Source organism: Chrysochloris asiatica, unplaced genomic scaffold, assembly GCF_000296735.1.
Source record: "Chrysochloris asiatica unplaced genomic scaffold, ChrAsi1.0 scaffold00028, whole genome shotgun sequence".
In the NCBI taxonomy this organism is placed as follows: Eukaryota; Metazoa; Chordata; class Mammalia; order Afrosoricida; family Chrysochloridae; genus Chrysochloris; species Chrysochloris asiatica.
The window spans coordinates 19,243,427-19,258,684 of NW_006408546.1; positions in this window are offsets into that span (position 1 = coordinate 19,243,427).

The window sequence follows — 15,258 nt, forward strand, 5'->3', positions numbered from 1 at the left end:
AAATAAATAAAGTGAAGGATGATGGATTGACACAGTGGTCTCAGCAGTGGCCCCTCCCACTACTAAAAAGGAGGCACAACTCCTGGTGGGCCTCTTTGGATTCTGGAGGCAACATAGTCCTCATTTGTCTGGGCTACTCTGGTTTATTTATCATATGACTCAAAAAAACTGCTAATTTTGAGTGGTATCCAGAACTAGAGAAGGCTCTACAATAGGTTCAAGCTGCATAGACACTGTTCTGCCACTTGGGTAATATAAACCAGTTGATCCAAATGTGCTTAAAGTGTCCGTGATCGATAAGAGATACAGTTTGAAGCCTTTGGCAGGCCCCTAGTGAGGAATCACAGGGCACACCCTTAAAATAATGGAGTATATCCCTGTCATCCTTTGTAAACAACTACACTCCTTTATGAGAACCAGATTTTGGCTTGTTACTGGGCCTTAGTAAAGACTAAACACCTAACTATGGGCCACCAAGTCTCCACAGAATCAGAGCTACCCACTATGAACTGGGTGTTGTCTGACCCACAGAGTCATAAAGTTGGACATGCACCACAGAACTTTATCATTAAATGGAAGTGGTATATATGAGATTATGCTTGAGCAGGACCCAAGGGTACAAGTTAGTTGTATGAAGAAGTGGCACAAATGCCCGCGGTCTCCATTTCTGTTACTTTTTCTTACATCTCCCAACCTCTCCCAATCTACACCCATGGTCTCATAGGAAGTTCTTGAGTTGCCTGATGAAGAGAAAACTTGTGCTTGGTTTAGAGATGTTCTGCATGATATGAAGGCACCACACGAAAGTAGCAGTACTGCAGGCCCTTTCAGGAACTTTCCTGAAGGTCTGTGGTGAAGGGAAATCCTCCCAATGACCAATGGTTTGACTGGATGGCCAGGGATTGGAAGGCACACAATCAGAAAATTGATGACAAGGAGATGTAGAGAAAAGATCCTTCCTGAATGGGCCAAAAAAGTGAAAATATTTGTATTTCACGTGAATGCTCACCAAAGGGTTACCTTGGCAGTGGAGGATTTTAACTATCCAGTGGATAGATTGCGATGTTCTCTGGAAACCAATCACCCACTTTCCCCAGCCACTCTTGTCATGGCCCAATGGGTTCATGAACAAAGTAGTTGTAGAGACAGAGATAGAGTTTATAGATGGGCTCAGCAGTATAAACTTCCATTCAAAAAGGCTGACTTGGCTACAGCTACTCCTGAGTGTCCAGTCAGTCAGCAACAGAGACCAACCCTGAATCCAAGGTATGAAACCATTCCTTGGGGAAAATCAGTCAGCAACCCAGTGTGAGGTTAATTATATTGGTCCATGTCCATCATGGAAAGAGAAGCATTTTGTTCTTACTGGAAGAGACACTTACTCTGGAAATAAATTTGTCTTCCCTGCATGCAGTGGTTCTGCCAAAACTACCATCCATAGACGTATAAAATGCCTATCCAATATTGTAGTATCTCACACATCGTTGCCTCATATCAAGGGACTCAGTTCTCAGCAAATGAAGCACAGAAATGGGCCTATGCTCATGGCATTCACTGGACTTATTATGCTCTCCACCATCCTGAAACAACTGACTTACTGAAGAAGAATATGTCTGGAATTCAGGAGATTCCTTAGGACATCTTTTAATAGTACCATGTCCTGTAATTAAAGCCAATGGTAAAATAAATACAACAATCCATTCCCCATATGACTACAATGGTACAGACCCTTCAGGAATAAAGATTGGGTTACCCCACCAGGCAAAGAACCATGATGAGCTGAGATGCTTGCTATGGTGAAAGAGAAAAAGAATGGGTGATGCCATGCCATGGAGTTAGTTCTGACTCACAGAGACCCTGCATAGGGTTTCCAAGGCTGTAAATCTTTACAGGAGCAGAAAGCCTCATCTTTCTCCCGTGGAATGACTGGTAGTTTTGAACTGCTGAAATTAGGGTTGCAGCCCAACTCATAACCACTATGCTACCAGAGCTCCTTGGAATAGGTGATAGTAAAAGGTATTCCAAATACTAGATACAGTCATGTGAGCAGCTGAAGAAATGAGAACTGTAATTGTTATGAGTGTTTCCTCCTTATATATGTGCATCAAATATTTTGTTTTGTTCACTTACAAAATATAAGATGTAAATGGGGTTGCTGTGTTCAGTTGTATGTCAAGTGCAAGAATGATTTTATAATTGTCTTTATTTAGAGAGTATATATGATTTATGGAGACATGTATGGCTCACTATGCCAGGAATGACAAATTGCAGAGGAATGGCAGTACATTCATCATCAAAAAGAACATTGCAAGATCTATCTTGAAGTACAATGCTGTCTGTGATAGGAAAATATCCTTGTATCTACAAGGAAGACCAGTTAATACCACTATCATTCAAAGTGACGCTCCAACTACTGAAGTCAGTGACGAAGAGTGAAGAATTCTACCAACTTCTTCATTTAAAATCGATCAAATATGTAATCAAGATGAATTGATAATTATTAATGATTGGAAGGAAAGGATTGGAAGCAAAGAGGAAGAATCAGTAGTTGGAAAATATGGCCTTGGTGATAGAAATGATGCTGGAAATCACATGTTAAAATTTTGTTAAGACTGATATAGGCCAGTCTTAGTGACTTATTCATTGTAAATATCTTTTTAAAACAACATCAAAGATGGAACTCACCAGACAGAATACACAGGAATAAAACTAACTACATCTGTGGGAAGAGATGGTGGAAAAGCTCCATTATCATCAACCAAAAATGAGGCCAGGCCCATCTGTGAGAAAGACAATCAAATGCTTATAAACTTTGACCATGACCACATCCCTCCTGAAATTAGAGACCATCTCAAGAACAGATTTGATGCATTAGACAGATGAGTTTTGGGATGACACTGAGAAAGAAAGCAGAATGTCATTAAAAAGACAAGAAAGAAAGAAAAGATCAAAATGGATGTTAGACGAGACTCTTTGGCATCCAGTCTAGAGATGCTATGTTGTTGTTGTTATGTGCCGTCGAGTCGGTTCCGACCCATAGCGACCCTGTACAGGGTTTCCGAGGGTGTAAATCCTTACGGGAGTAGAAAGCCTCATCTTTCTCCCGCGGAGCAGCTGGTAGTTTCGAACCGCTGACCTTTAGGTTCGCAGCCCGATTCGTAACCACTACGCTACCAGAGCGATGCTATAGGAAATGGAAAAAATGAGGACGTAAAAGAACTGAGCAGAAAATTCCAAAGAATAGCTCAAGAAGACAAAATAAATATTATAATGCAATGTGCAAGGACCTGGAGTTAGAAAACGAACAGGGAAGAACATGTTCAGCATTTCTCAAGCTGAAAGAACTGAGGAAAAATTTAAGCATCAACTTGAAATATTGAAAGATTCTATGGGTAAAATATTTGATGATGCAGAAAGCATCAAAAGAAGATAGAAGGAATGCACAGTCACTGTACCAAAAGGAAATGGTCAATGTTCAAACTTTTCAAGGGGTACCATTTGATCAAGAATCCATAGGACTGAATGAAGAAGTCCAAGGTTCACTGAATGCATTGACAAAGAACAATACTCCAGGAACTGATGGAATGAAAACTGAAATCTTTAAACAAACTGATGCAGCACTGGAGGCACTCACTTATGTATGCCAAAAAGTTTGGAAGACATCCATGTTTGTGTCCATTCCAAAATGCGGTGACCCAACAGAATGTAGAAATCATTGAATAATATCATTAATATCACATGCAAAAAAATTGCTGAAAGTAATTAAAAGACACCTGTAACAAGTACACTGATAGGGAAGTGCCAGAGGGTCAAGCCAGATTTAGACCAGGATATGAAATGAGGGATATCATTGTTGACATCAGATGGATCTTGGTTGAAAACAGTAAATTCCAAAGAGGTGTTTACCAGTGTTTTATTGACTATGAAAAGGCTTTCAACTGTGTGCATCATAACAAACTATGGATAATATTGCAAAGAATGGGTATTCCAGAACACTAAACTGTACTCATGAGGAAAGTGTACATAGACCAAGAGGCAGTTGTTCAAACTGAATAAGGGTATACTGCAGTGTTTAAAACCAGAAAAGTGTGTACAGTGTTGTATTTTTTTCCATCTGTATGCTGAGCAAATAATCTGAGAAATGGATTATATGAAGAAGAATGTGGTATTCAAATTGGAAGAAGACTCATTAACAACCAGCAATATGCAGATGACACACTCTTTCCTGCTGGTAGCAAAGAGAACATGAAATGTTTACTGCTAAAGATCAAAGAACACAGCCTTCAGTATGGAATCCACCTCTATGTAAAGAAAACAAAACTCCTCGCAACTAGACCAAAAAATAACATCATAATAAATGGATAAAAGATTGGAGTTATCAAAAATTTCACTTTGCTTGGATCCACTAACAACACTCAAGGAAACAACAGTTAGGAAATCAAATGACACATTGCATTAGGCAAATCTGCAGCACAAGACCTCTCTCTTTAAAGTGTTCAAGTACAAAGATATCAGTTTGAGGACTAAGGTACACCTGACCCAAGTCTTGGCATTTTTAATAGACTCATGTGCTTGTGAAAGTTGGACAATAAGGAAGACCAAAGGAAAATTGATGCATTTGAGTTATTGTTTGGAGAAGAATATTAAAAGTACCCTACACTTCGCCGATAAGAAGAGAGGGCATATGCACAAGAACACCCACACTTGCAGATAATACCCACTTGACCTGGCTTCAATGTCTGGATGATCAGAGTTTAACTAGAAGAAGAAAGAAGAGGAAAAAAAGAGTCATCTGATACAATTTGAGAACTTGACCTACACCTATGGATGCAGTAGCTCAAAAGAGGGAACAAATCCTTGCAGCAAGGATCACTCCCACCCCCTCCATACACAGAGTAGACAGGGATGGGCAACTTGAACACTGACTACCCAAAGTGGGGGCATGAGGGTGGCTACAAAGGCAAGAAGTGACGGGCTTACAAGCTTTCAAGAGGGAAACTAGATCCAGAGGGCGTGGAAGAAGGTAGACTCTCCACTGAGTAATATCCAATCTGTCTAGGCAGGGCTGATGAAAAGAAATGCAGATAGGTCTTTTGGGATACAATAGTGAATAATTATTATCAGGACCGATTGTAAGGGTTGGAAATGTAAAGGTAGATGTTTTGTAGCAAGGAGGGGAGTGATTAACTTTGCAGTCTAGGAGCAGAGGTCCCTGGGACCATCAAGTGAGAAGAGCGGAGAGCAGAACTCTACCCAGAGAAGCAGTGATGCCAGAGATGGAGGCAGAGATGATGACGTGGAGAGATGGAGCAGTTGGGAACTTTTGACCCAGAGAGGGAGAGGGGCTGTGTGCTGATGACCATGACCGGGAAGCAGGCTTGCAGGGTATACCCTTTGGTTGGTTGATGATGCATGAAGGGGATTGTAACCATGGCAATGAAACTATATACAATAGGATGCATGTAAAACTAACGTTCTCCCATGTAAACTATCACATAATTTACAATACAACATAAAAAAAAATACAAAAACAAGTACCATGTACTTCCAGAAGAACAAACAAATCTGTGTTGGGAGAAGTACAGCCTAGATGCTCCTTAGAAGCCACAATAGTAAAACTTTCTCTTTCATATTTCAGACATATTACCAGGAAGGATCAGTCCCTGGTGAAAAACTTCATATTTGATAAAGTGAGGGTCAGCAAAAAAGAGGAAGACCCCCGTGAGATGGACTGGCACAGTGGCGTAAGTATTGGGCTCCAGCACAACAACAATGGTGAGGATGTCCCAAAGCCAGGCAATGATGCATTCCTTTGTGCACTAAATGCCTATTGGTCAGAACCAAATCAATGTAACAGCATGAAACCTGACTTCTCAGCAAAAGCACTTACTTCAAATTGTACCCTATGAATGGGTTTTACAGAATGGGTTGAACACAGTGCAAATGATAAGCAAATTTAGCTAATCCAAACATATAAAACTGCAATCCTGAATTGGTATCGCGTATGTGTTTTGGTTTTTTTTTCCAGTGAAATGCCACAATTTTGTAAACAATAACATAGTTATATGTATGATCATAAAAGACTAAAGTTAATTCCATGGCAAAAACATTTATGTTATGGCAGGAAATTTGAATCATAAGCAATTGAGAAACTCTAGGACTGACAAACTATGACTTATGGGCCAAATTCAGCCCACCACTTGTTGCTGTTAATAAAATTTTATTGAAACACTGTCATACACACTTCTTGACATATAGTCTAAGTTTGTTGTTGTTGTTAGTTGTCATCAAGTGGGTACCGACACATACCAACCCTATGAGTTGCAGAATGAAACACTATCTGTCCTGTGCCAACGTCACAATTGTTGCTATGTTTGAGCCCACTGCTACTGCTACTGTGCCAATCCATCTCGTTGGTGGTCTTCCTCTTTTTCTCCGACCCTCCACTTTTACCAAACAAGACATGTGTATCTAGGAACTGGTCCCTCCTGATAATAAGTTCCAAGTATGAGAGATGAAGTCTAGCCATCCTGACTTTCAAGAAGCATTCTGGATGTACCTCTTCCAACACAGATTGGTTTGCTCTTTTGGCAGTCCATGATACTTCTAATATTCTCCTCCATACCAAAACTGAAATGCATTAATTCTTCTACGGTCTTCCTTATTCACTGTCCAACTTTCACATGCATGTCAGGTTAATGAAAATATATGGCTTGGGTCAGGTGCACCTTAGTCCTCAAACTGACATCTTTACTCTTGGACACTTCAAAGAGCTCTTGTACAGCAGATTTGCCTAATGCAACACATCATTTGATTTCTTGCCTGTTGCTTCCCTAGTGTTGATGGCTGATCCAAGCAAAATGAATTTTGACAACTTCAATCTTTTCTCCATTCATATGGATGTTCTTTATTGGACCAGGGGTGAGGATTTTTTCTTTACATTGAAGTGTAAAGGTCTTTGATATTTATCAGTAAGTATTATAAGTCATCTTCACTTTTAGCAAGCAACTTTGTATCATCCTGTATATTACAGATTGTTAATGAGCCTTCCTCCAATTCTGATGCTACATTTTTCTTCATATAACCCAGTTTCTCAGATTATTTGCTCAGCATACAGATAATAAGTATGGTGAAAGAATACAACCCTGGCACATACCTTTCTTAACTTTTAACTATTTGTTGTTCCTTTGTCCTATTCAAACAATTGCCACTTAGTTTATGTACAGGTTCTTCATGAGCACAATTAAGTATTCCGGAATACTCATTCTCTGCAATATTGTCCACAGCTTGTTATGATCCACACAATCAAAAGCCTTTGAATAATCAATAAAGCACAGAGAAACATCTTTCTGGTAATCTCTGCTTTAAATTAAGCTCCATCTGATGCCAGAAATGAAATGCCCCATTCTGTGTCCTCTTCGGAATGTGGCTTGAACCTCTGGAAGTTCTCTGTCAATGTATGGTTGCAGCCATTTTTGTATTATCTTTAGAAAAATTTTACTTACATGTGTTATTAATGATATTGTCAGATGATTTCCACATTCCATTGGGTCACCAGTCTTTGATATGAACATCAATATGGATTTCTTCCAGTTGACCAAGTATTTGTCTTCCAAATTTCTTGTCATACACGAGTGAATGCCTCCAGTGCTGCATCAGTCTGTTGGAAGATTTCAATTTGTGTTCCATCAATTCCTGGTGCTTTGTTCTTTGCCAATGCCTTCAATGCACCTTGGACTTCCTCCTTCAGTATCATTGGCTACTGATCATATGCTACATTTTGAAATGGTTGAACATTGACCATTTCTTTTTGGTACAGTAACTTTGTATGTCTTTCATCTTCATTTGATGCTTTCTGCATCAGTCAATATTTTACCAATAGAATCTTTCAATATTTCAAGTCAAGGCTTGAATTTTTCTTCAGTTCCCTCAGCTTGAGAAATATTGAGCATATTCTTCCCTTTTGGTTTTCTAATTCCAGGTCTCTGCACATTTTGTTATAATATTTGGCTTTGTCTTCTCCAGCTGACCTTTGAAATTTTCTATTCAGTTCTTTTACCTCCTTATTTCTTTCATTTGCTTGAGCATCTCTATACTGAAGAACAAATATCAAAGTCTCTTCTGACATCCATTTTGGTCTTTTCCTTCTTGCTTGTCTTCTTAATAACCTTTTGCTTTCTTCTTGTATGATATTCTTATGCCATCCCACAATTCTTCTGGTCTTTGGTCTTTAATGTCTAATGCATCAAATCTATTCTTCAGATGATCACTAAATTCAGGTGTGACATGTCCAAGGTCATATTTTGGTTCTCATGGACTTGTTTTAATTTTTCTCAGCTTCAGCCTGAACCTGTATATGGGCAACTAATGGTCTGGTCCACAGTCTCCCCCTGGCCTTGTTTTGGCTGATGATATGAAGCTTTTTGTACCATCTCTTTCCACAAATGTAGTCAATTTGATTTCTGTGGTCTACGGGTGGTGCCAGTGGCTAGTGGAATCAGCATCTAACAAAAAGATTGAAGGATCTAGTCTACGCAGAGGTACCTACTTCTGAAAAGTCAGCCATTGGAAGCCCTATGGAGCATAGTTTTACTCTAATGCACATTGGGTCCTTACGAGGTAGAACTGTCTCAATGGCAGTTTTTTTGTTTTGATTTGGTTTTTTTAATGACTGCTTTGGCACTCTCATGGCAGACTTGATAGTCACAATAGAGATCATAGAGCTCATAAAACCTACAATATTCACCAGCTGGCTCTTTACAAACAAAGTTGGCCAATTTAGAAAATACCGTAAGTATCATTTCTGCTGCCAGTGGACATGGCACTGTTTGTAACACCTGAAAAGTAGCAGTGATGGCAGCACCTGAAAACTAGAGCCTCCACCAAGGCATGAAGCAGGAGTCTGCAGAAAGATTTCTAACCAAAGCTCCTGCTCGGAAAACCTGCTGATAGCTTCTTCCTTTCTTCACCTTCTCAGGATTTTTAGAAAAAAAGTTTTCTGAAGGGAAAAGTGTTCCAGTATTATCATCCCTCAAATGTTGGGAAGCTACATCTCTGCCATACATCTTGAAGCAAGGGCTGTTCATCTGAAATGTGAAAAATTCCATTTGTAGAGGGAACGACAGGCACATGTAGCATCAAGCTGTGTTCTCCCCACTGACATTGCTGGGATTAAAAATAGCCGTTCTGTTTGTCCTTCAGCCCTGTACTGAATTGAAGCCCCGAGCCCAGCTCGCCTTAGCTTCATGCTTAATGAAGCATAATTTGTATTAATAGCAGCTATTAAATCTAGAGTGCTTAATAAGAATTTAGAGCGGAGACCCTGAGTCACCGAGCTCCTCATACTTGGTCCTCAGGGAGCTGAGCTCAGGCCTGTGCACCCGCAACGATGAATCTTGGGCAATATATCAGTGAAGCAGCTGTGGTTGGACCTGAGGAGGAAAAGGAAGAGGGAAAGAGGGCTCGGGATCTCTAACTGAGCCTGGTGGTCCCTTGCTGTATAACAGAAAAGGCAATGTTGAATGCTGGGACAAACACAACCTTGCGTTTTTATAGACTAGCTGGTGTTCAGATGTGGACCCTGCTGTGTGCCCTGAGATTTAAGTGTCTGGTTTCTTAACCTCTTTCAACCTGTTTGCTTAATCAGGAAGTGCAGATAATATGAATAATTTGTTGGAGTTGCTAAGTGCTGTTAAGTGGATTCTGACTCACAGTGACCCTGTACAGGATTTCTGAGGAGTGGCTGGTAGGTTTGAACTGCTAAACTTGTGGTTAATAGTCCAGTGCTTACCCTACAGCTCCACACCAGGACCCCAAATACACATATCTTGTTGTGGTTGTTAAGTGCTGTTAAGTCGGTTCCACCTCATAGCAACCTTGTATGGGGTTACTGAGGAGCAGCTGGGGGGTTTGAACTGCTGACCTGGTGATTCGCAGTGTAGTGCTGATCCTACAGTGCCATACCTGGAGTGGGACTAACATAATGGGAGTGACTCTAAATTTTACTAAGGAAAGGCAAGTAAAGTGCTTGACACATGGAAATGAAGACTCTCTATTGGTTCTGTACAGCTGATTCTTCTCTGAAGCCCATTCTATTTCAAATGTAATATGGGAAGCTGTTTGCAGAAAATTATTTCTGGAGTCAAAATAGTTCCATTTTTGACTCCTGCAAGGAACATTTCTTGGCTTGCCCAGACTTCCCTCTGTTACCCACTGTCTTAGTTACCTGGTGCTGCTATAACAGAAATACCACAAGTAGGTAGCTCTCATCAATTTAGTTTCTCACAGTTTAGGATGCTAGGAGTCTGAATTCAGGGCTCTGGCTCTCCCTCATCTCTTCAGCTTCTATTCCTTAGCTCCAAAACTATCTTTAGGTGGCATGATAACTGTCTTCCACCATCTACACTTCCTTGCTTTTTTAATCTTCTATATCGCCAAAGAAATTAACTCAAGATACCCTAAACTGAATTTACCAATGTGGCTCAATTTTCAGCCAAGAGACAGATAAACACATAGTGGGGACAACACCAGTGACATACAAATACCGTATAATGGCCAACCACTTGAGATCAAAAGGGCAGCATTTACCTAAGGACAAAAATCAGAAAGGTTGAGAAAGAATGAGGCATGGCAACAGGAAGCACAGGGAGGAAATGGGATACGTGATATCACACTGACGAGATTTCTATCATTGAAATGAAACGAAGTATGTAGTTTGTTGATCGTAAAACTGATGTTCTATTCTCTAAACATTCACTCAATTCATAATAAAATGTTTTAAAAAGACACACTCTACACTAAAGAGATCTCATTAACAAAACATACAAAACCCTTTCCCAAATGGGATTATAACCACAGATATAGGAGTAGGGTGGCACTCTAGGATAAGCACTCAACTGCTAGGTTAGATGTTCAAACTTACCAACTGCTCCTCAAAAACCTTATACAGGATCACTATGGGTCAAAATTGACTCGATGGCACTTAATAACAACAACAATTCTGCCGTGACAAAATTCAAAGCATCTTATCCACATTATGTATGAGGGCAGTGGCAAAGAAAAAGGCACTGGGAAGTAATAGGATACAAACTGAAATCTTTCAACTAACTGATACAGAACAGGAAGCATTCCCTCATCTATGCCAAGAAATTTGGAAGACACTACCTGGCTAACTGACTGGAAGAGATCCATATTTGTGCCCATTCCAAAGAGAGGTGACTCAACACAACATCATTAATATCACATGCAAATAAAATTTTGTAAAGATAATTTTTAAATGGCTGCAACAATACATTGACAAAGAATTTTCAGACTTTCTAGCTGGATTCAGACAAAGACATGGAATGAGGAATATCATTGCTGACGTCTGATAGATCTTAGGTGAAAGCAGATAATGCCAGAAAGATGTTTATTTATACTTTATTGACTATGAAAAGGCTTTCGATTGTGTGGATCATGACAAGCTATGGAAAAACATTGTGGAGAATGAGTATTTCTGAACACTTAACTGTGCTCATGAGGAACTTGTACATAGAACAGGGAACACCAAATGGTTTACAATTAGGAAAGGTGGGCACCAGAGCTGTATTCTTTCACCATACCTATTTAATCTGTATGCTGAGCAAATAATCTGAGAAGCTAGATTATATGAAGAAAAACATGGCATCAGGATTAGAGGAAGACTCATTTAAAACCTGTGATATGCAGTTGATACTACCTTACTTGCTGAAAGCAAAGAGGACTTAAAATACTGACTGATGAAGATTAAAAAAAAAAAACCACAGCCTTTGGTATTGGTTGCACCTCAATATAAAGAAAACAAAAATCCTCACTTCTTATTGTTAAGTGCAGTTGAATCATTTCAGCCCCATAGTGACCCTGTATCAGGTTTCCAAGGGCAGCTGGTGAGCTTGAACCACCAAACTTATGGCTCAAATGACTTTGCAGTCCAATGCATTAGACCACAGTGCTACACCAGGACTCCACTACCGGACCAATAAACAACATCCTTATAAGTGGAGAAAAGATTGAAACTGTCTAAAACTTCATTTTTCTTAGTTCAATAATCAACACTCAAGGAAGTAGCAGTCAAGAAATCAAGTGACATTTTACATTAGGCAAATCTGCTGTACAAGACCTCTTTAAAGTGTTCAAGAGCAAAGATGCCAGTTTTAGGACTAAGGTATGCCTGACCCAAGTCATAGTATTTTCAATAACCTAAAATACATGTAAAAGTTGGACAATTTAAAAGGAAGACCATAGAAAAGTTGATTTCTTTGCATTATGGTGTTGGAGGAGAATATTGAAAGCACCGTGGACTGCCAAAAAAAAAAAAAAATGTTCCCCACCCCTGCCTTAAAGCAAACTAAACTGTTGGTTTGCTCTTCTCATTACTTAAGCATGATTATTTCTTTGCAACTAGTACAACCATCCCTTCCCCTTGGAGGTGAGTGAGGAGCTGCATTCAATAACAGCTGCTAGGAAGGGGGCCATGGAAATATGGAGGTTGTGGTGCTGCATGACAGAGCTGAGCCAGCTTGAGTGGAGAACTGAGCTCAGTTCACCTGAAGGAAGCTAAACCTGTTTCAAAGGCCACTGACTGTCTCCATGGAAATGTGAGGAGACAGACATGCTGCATACTGCTGGAGCTCACAGAGGAGTTTTGGGGTTGAAACAGTCGTTCACCAACCCCAGCAGCCAATGTGGACATGGAGATACACGTGGATAGAAATGGAGACAGGGTTAGAGTGGGGGCCAGAGCTGAACATCTGTGAAGTTGGACCCTGGTTTATGAAGTGGTGGTGAGGAGAACACCTTCCACCACAAGTTACAGGCCAAAGCCCATTTTGCTTGTAGAGCAGCAGACAGGCAGGGCACTGGAAGAAAGCTGATAATGCAGACTTTCAGATAGCACTATTAGAGGCTGCCCCCTAATAACCCTTAGAAAACTTCTTCAGTAAACTGTGGCTTTTTTTTTTCTTTCTTTCTTTTTGTAAGACATAGAAGAAAAAGAAAAAAAAAAAGATTCTGAAAACAAGGCCTTTGAAAAGCTCAACTTCAATATCCTTGGGGAAAAGATGCTAGTAGACATACCGTATAGAATGAATGAATTGCTCCCAGCCCTTTAGAAAAACAAAGGGGAAAAATAGGTTTTGAAAGCAGTCTTCACTCCTAGACAAATCCAGCCAGTCTAGCAAAGCTAATGATGGGCAGGTAGGTACAATTAAACCTAAATGTGTTATTTGTTTGCTGCTGTGATTTATCCTTAAAATACATCCTCCTAAGACAAAGAAATAGAAACAAACCTCTATTCTCCCACCCACCATCTGGGCCTACACCACCATGTTGTTGTTAACATGTTGAGTCAGTTCCCACTCATGGAAACCCTTTATAGGGTTTGTGAGAAGTGGTTGGTGGAATTGAATCACTGATCCCCATGTCATGATGTAGAAATAAAGATCCTACAGAGTAAACCAAAAAGATTTATTGTAGAATTATTATGTAGATTTATTGTAGAATTCTACAATACAGAATTATTGTAGAATTCTTGTCTTCCATGTGGGAGACCTGAGTTTGATTCCAGGCCAATGGGCTGCAGGAGTTGCCACTCCCAGTCTCTGAATGGAGGCTTGAATGTTGCTCTAATGATGAACTGGTTCCAATGGAACTTCCAGATTAAAACAGACTAGGAAGAAAGGTCTGGTTATCTACTTATAAAAGTTAGTCAATGAAAAACCTAGGGATAACAAAAGTCAAACCCATTGCCAGTCATGCAGATTGCGCAGGACCAAGCAGTATTTTGTTCTGTTGTGCATGGAGTTACCATTGGTCAGCAGCATAATCAACAGCAGGTAGCAACAACACATCGTTCCCAAGGAGTAAATCACACACATGAAATTTAACTAAGACTAAATACTGATACTCTCCAAAAGAACAATTGTTGTTGTTAGGTGCCATCGGCTCCAACTCATAGTGACCCTGTCTTGCACCATCCTTACAATTGTTGCTATTGAGTCTAGTGTTGCAGCCACTGGTCAGTTTATCGCATTGAGTGTCTTTCTCTTTTTCAGTGACCCTCTGCTTTACTAGGCATGATGTCCTCCAAGCACTCGTCCCTCCTGATAACATGTCCAAAGTACATGAGACAAAGTCTCTCCATCTTTGCTTCTAAGGAAAGATGGCTATACTTCTTCCAAGACAGATTTATTCATTCTTCTGGAAGTCAAGATCCTTTGTCAACACCATAATCAAATTTGGAATGACTGGTGGGTTTAAATTGCTGACTTCTTGGTGGAAAGTTCTATGGTGTCATTAATTCAAGGTTTAACAACACCATCCCTCTCCTCAAAAAAATCAAACCCATTGCTCATAGCAACTCTGAGATTGTAAATCATTATTGGAACAGACAGCTTTATCTTTCTCCCTCATAGTACTCCAACACATAACCCACAGTGTCAACAGGACTCATAGTTAAACAATTGATGGATTCTGAAGTCTTTATGGAGAGTATGGATGGACTAAAAACTTTGCCTTTCTCAGTAGTAGCTGAATGTGTACAGCTATGTCTGGTTATAGTTGAATAAGTGTCTTACGAAGTTGAAAGTAAGAATCCCTGGTGATGCAACTGGTTAAGTGCTCAATCGTTAACTGGAAAGTTGCCAGTTCAAACACACTAGCTACATACCAAGAGACAGATGTGGTAGTCTGCTTCCACAGGATTTTGCAGCCTTGGAAACCCTGTGGTGCAGTTCTACTCTGTACTGTAGGCTCACCATGAGCTGGAATCAACTCATCAGCAATGGGTTCACTTTGGGGTAAGCTGAAAGTGTAGATTTGCGTCTTGGTATTTTGAGCCTCACCTGTGCCTAATACATACAGAAGGGTTGTAAAAGTAGCCCTATACAAAAGGCGGCCCTTGCCTTACCACGCTGACCCACATCCTTTAAGCCAAGAAAACTTGATCTCCATTAACCATATGATCTTTATAATTTACCCAAAATGTGACTCACATCCATAATCTAAAAGAAGACAGAAAGTGGAACTTGGGTCAAAATAGGTCGTAACTGGAAAGCCCTTCGTTTTCTCTGATTTGAACACAGAGCAATGATAGATACAATATGAAAAGAAAATGCAATCATAGCCAAGCTTAAAATCAAAGTGGTCATGCTACAGATGTGGAATGGAAGAGAGATTCGAAGTGATAAGGAGAGGTTAAAGAAGCTGTCTTGCTAAGCTCTCAGTTAGTCTACGATTGTTGTT